Below are 5,332 nucleotides of genomic sequence, written 5' to 3'. Positions count from 1 at the left end.
GCATCCCTCTGTGGTTCCATATACCGCTCTAGTCGTGTTTAGACGTAATTATTCCCTTCGAGTTCAGAGACCCGGGCATGTGGAACTGAAAACCCAAGATTTAAAGTGGCGCTGGCAGGACAAGACCTCCCTCTCTGCCACCTTTTTTTCCCCTTTCAGAACATCCACATGCATGTAATCACACTGCAACTACGCAAACACAAACCCACAGATCATCAATCTGCTACAATACAAACTGTGGAAGAGTAGCTAATCTTTAATCCAGATATTGAAAATTAGAGGCAGACTCCTTTTCCGGCTGGCTGGATGTCTCTCTCTCTCTCTCTCTCTCTCTCTCTCTCTCTCTCTCTCTCTCTCTTTCTTTCTCTCTCTCTCTCTCTCTCTTTCTCTCATTCCTTTTTTTCTCCCTCTCTCTAAATGGAGAATCCCTCTCCCAGATCCTCTGGTTAGGAAAATGTTTAGCGGTCAAGCCTTGCTTCCTGTAATTACTCCATTATTCACATCCCACTGGTGGAGAGAGACAGTAGGGCAGAGGGCACCCGGGCTTTACCCAGAGTACAACAGGGAATTCAGCGCAGAATGTCAGACATGCAAACCGTGCATTCCCAAACACACTGCGACACACACACACACACACACACACACATACACATACACATGCAACGCTCAATCAAAGCGGCTGCAAATGTCACTGTAGTTTATGCTTGTTTTATGCGGCACTCAAATATTAAGACAGATTGATGTGAGGCCCAGCTGCAAAATGACTTTGGTTATGTCTGATCTCTAAAGGATAACCCTCCCATACTCACTCACTCACTCACACACACACACACACACACACACACACACACACACACACACAGTGGTCATGTCAGTGTAGTTTTAATGGAGTGGTCAATCAGACAGAGTGAGAGCAGCCAGCCGAAGCAGCGAGGCAGCTTCTCTATTGAGTTAGAGCAAGCATTAGCACCAGGCTTGTCTCTCGCCTTAGACTCTGTCTCCTCTCCGTGCGTCTCTATCTGCAGTACAGTACAAAGGGGGCCGCGCTGTGGCCCCCGCTACCCAATAGCAGTGACTGATCATAACCTAATTGGATTGATGTAACTTGTTTTCCAGCCCATTCAATCTAATTTGCCTGGAGCCAGCCACACAGAAATAATTGTCAATATGATCCTCTCTTTTGCTCTGTCTCTATCTCTTTTTTCTGTGGATTTGAGGAGGAGGATGTGGGAGCAGGATGAGCGGCTGAACTGTGCAGGAATGTACAGCACTCAGCAGGACGACAAAATAGACAGGATGGATGACGTGTGCAGATGCAATTGAGTTTGAATTTAGTTCAAGTTTCTGAGAGCTCTGGAAAGAGAAAAGATTTTGTTTTTAAGCCTTTTGTAAAACTTTCTGTTGCTTTTGCTACAACACCTTTCATACTGATGACACATGGACTCAGGTCTAAGTAGCTGTGTGAGGTCTCTATAGGTGATATTTTTATATATCTCAAAAAAGACTAGATCAGGGTCTGAGCTTGCTGATCATATCCATGTAATATCCATCAAATATCCTAATAGTTGGTGTGAAGGGTAACTTATTTGATTTCAGTTATGACTAAGTGACTGAAGTATCTTCACAAAGATGATTAGTGTTGACTTATGACTTATCACATGGTTACTGGTCATAGCTTCAGATATTTTGAGAAGCAGGACTTCAGATACCTTTAGTTGTATCTTTCCGTTTAGTTGTTATGACCTTTGATCCTGAAGCAGATATGACTCCTGTCAAGTTCTTAGTTGTTTTAAAGCCACACTCTTTGCTGGACACACTAATAGACCTTTCATACTGGAGACGCTCACGTCTACTGAATGCACACTCAACCTGCATTGGAATCATTCATGTGTGACTGCTGTCACAGACCAATCTCTGGTCATCATCAATTTCAGAGACTGCAGTCTGCAACTGTATTTCCATGCATGTTACTGCTAAACCATAGACCTACACAGAATTACATGAGATAAGTACCAAATAAAGTTAAGTTCTAGTTCTCTCTGCACGCTTATTCATGCACCGTCTGACTCTCTTTCTGTAGATGAGCCCGTGTGTCTGTTCAATGACATTTAAACATAAGTAACATTAAGATAAAGCTCTGTTAGTCTCTCATAGTCTCAGATTGGCAGGAGGGTTTAACCTGGTTACGTAAACCCACGTCACTGGTCTGACTGGGGTATAATTGAGACCCTGCACTTTTGCCTTTTTTGGCTAAAGAGTAGTTTGCAGTACAGAGCAGTGGATTGAAAACACACAATACCTCAGATTAACACATTCAGATGCAAAATGCACGGCATCACACAAAACGTTCACCTTAGAAATGAGAAATGATTATAACTGTCACAGGAATAACAGAATAACACACCAAGGCACATCTGATCATTTTGCTTTTAAATGATATATTTGTATATCTGAATATATATATTTTTTAAAGTAATAAATGCAAATACAATACACTGTTTAATACACTGTTAGGGGTAGGGTTAGGGTCAGTTTTGTGAAGGGTACATGTAGCCATTATAGACAAAGTTTAGAACTTAAACTTGACATGCAACTTACACTTTTTGACTTAGCTGAGACTTGAGACTAATATATAAAACAATGACTTTGTCCCATCTCTGGAAATCTATGTCTGAAGCGTGTAGTTTAGTGATGTCATGTAAAATTGTTTGTACATAAAAATGTTAAAGTTGTCACCATTTGGTGCTGCAAATGTGGAAAACTGCCAAATTCAGTAGCTCTCTCCTCTCAGTGACAGTATGTTTCATACACACAGCTTTATTGTATGAGGAAGGAGTGCACACCTTTATTTGCCATATCCCTATCTTATCTTTATTTTTGAGTGGAGCTTCGTTTTCACTACCACTTTCATTATGAACAGTTTCAAGGAAACCAGCTTATTATAGATTGGGTGCAGAATACTTAGAGACGCTGATAATTCCCTCAACTTGACCCCAAACTCTTACTTGAGTGAGAAAGAGAGATTTAAAGACAGCAAGAGACAGTGTGAGAGACTGTTTTTACATGAAAGAGCCAAGAAAGCCATTCAGAAGATAAACAGTCCAAAACATCCTCAGAGTTTGTCCTCAGTCCAAATCTATTCCTCATCCAAATCCACAGTCAAAGAAAGCACAAGCCTAACATAATCACAGAGTGCTCGTATAAATTAGTAAGCACTCACCCAAACTGTTAAACTCTGGATGACATCTGTGAGCATCGTTAAATGCTCAGCATATAGACAAAAGAGCTTTTCTTTTTTATGTGTGTTTACGCAGGGTGTTGGCATATGTATGTCTGCGTAAACAGACGAGACTACTTTAGTATATTCAACAAGGTCAAGGGGTTACAGTGAAATGCACTTGTCAACAGTGTTGAAGGTTTTTTTTTCAGAGGTGTAAAATGGTGGCTGGCAAAAGTTGACAAAAGAAACTGATCTGTGAGCACTCGAGTAATGAAGTATCTCTCGCCACAGCTTTTGTGCAGAGTCTCACAATGGTCCGTGTGATATGGATCCCTCTCAGACAGGCAAAGTGGCCACCTATTGTGAGAGCGGAGCATACAGGATCCGAGGCGAGCCTTTCTGTTCAATGCGTCCAGAGTAATTATGATATAATTTTTCTTCAGGATTTCAGCAAGTCTTCTCACTTTACTCAAAGGGCCTGGAATTGGGCTGGAGTTAGGTGGCGAAAGCTCTAATGCTGCAGGGTGTCGGGATTTCACAACAGCTTTCTAAAACCCCCTTCTGGGAATTTTTGAGCAGTTTTATATTCTGTGTTTTAGCAGAGACTCGTGGAAATTCATGCATTCTGATACAGTTGACTTGTTATCCGCTACAAGCTGATTTTGTGCACTGATGATAATAATAAAGTTGAGAATCTCCACATATGGTTTGTGATTGTTATTGGTTTGTAACCAATAAAGGCTTCTATTCTGCTATCTGTTTTTTTTCTAAGTCAAGGGGAAGGTCCAAAGAAAATATTAATAGTATTATGGAGGGTCTTGCTTTCAAAAAAGCATAAAAATAAAGTTCAGTCCCCCTCTTTACCTCAATCATTTATGTGCTGTCCCTAAATGAAAAACAAGAGACTCAACTGTCTAAGGACTTGACTGCAAGCGCATTTTTGCGGGCTGGCAAGGGGTGACCGTGGCCACTGTGGACTGAAGCCTGGCCACCCTATTGGCCACCCAAGTCGTAATTGCCTTTTTGGGGTATTTTTTCTTGGGCAGAATAATGGGGGGTTTTTTTAGAGGCGGAACCATTTATGTACAGCCACAACACACCTGAGATGCATTTTAGGTGCGCACACACACCCACTTAGTGCGTACCAAGCCCTCAGGCAGTGTGGCAAGCTTTGAAGCCAATTTGACATAGTGGCCAAACTGTGGAATTACAACTTCTGGGTCCTACAGGGGCCCAAAAAGCATTTTTTCCTGCACACAGTGGATACATTTTTTTGAGCATCACAAACCCTGCGAAATGACTCTTTTCACTCTCAGAATTTGATCCATTCGGTCTGATAACATTTGGAAAGTCTAGAACCGTGAGCAAAATCCAGGTAATTTCTTTACAGCGGGAAGTGGCTTTTTTGGCTACATGTGTGTCTGAGCAACTTTCATAGGAATGAACAGGGTCCCGCCTCCAACGCACGAGTGCCTCTGGAGACTTGACTTTACAACTGGCAAGTCTAATAAGCCAACAAATGATTACAGAATGAATACATGAATGTAGGTAGAATACAGGTAAGCTAATAATACCAGAAGGAAGATAGCTTTTCAATGCTTTTAATTAATCCATCTCTGACTGTATCTATTTATGTATAATGTTTTGACAGGCTCTTTCAAATAAAAAGGGTATTTAGGTATTGGCCCATTTTAGCTTAATTAGCTAGCTTAAATGGGTCATGATTTACAGCTAAAATGGGCCACATACACACACACTCAACTTCAACGAGTGCAAAACAGGTGCATAGGTCTAGATACAGTATGTGTGCATGCAAAATCTTAACAATCTTTTTTAAAAGTATGCATTGCAGACAGTTTGGCAGGAGGACAGACAGAAAAGGGAAAAGAGAGAGAAGAAGAGAGAAGAGAAAAAGACAGGGAAAGGAAGGATGATCTCAGAACAACCAGTGGAGAAAAAACAGAATGAGGGGTGCCATTTCTGAATACCAGTAGATAGATGAAACCAAATGTTTGCTTTTTTAGCAAGGGCTTGGAATATTTCAAAGACCACTTTGCAAAGGTGCATTAGCAGTAAAGTTGCTGGCTCTGGCTACGCATCTGAGAGGAAGCA

Source organism: Thunnus albacares, chromosome 21 (assembly GCF_914725855.1).
Source record: "Thunnus albacares chromosome 21, fThuAlb1.1, whole genome shotgun sequence".
Classification (NCBI taxonomy): Eukaryota; Metazoa; Chordata; class Actinopteri; order Scombriformes; family Scombridae; genus Thunnus; species Thunnus albacares.
The sequence above is the reverse complement of the archived record's forward strand: the minus strand, read 5'-3'. Positions refer to the sequence as shown.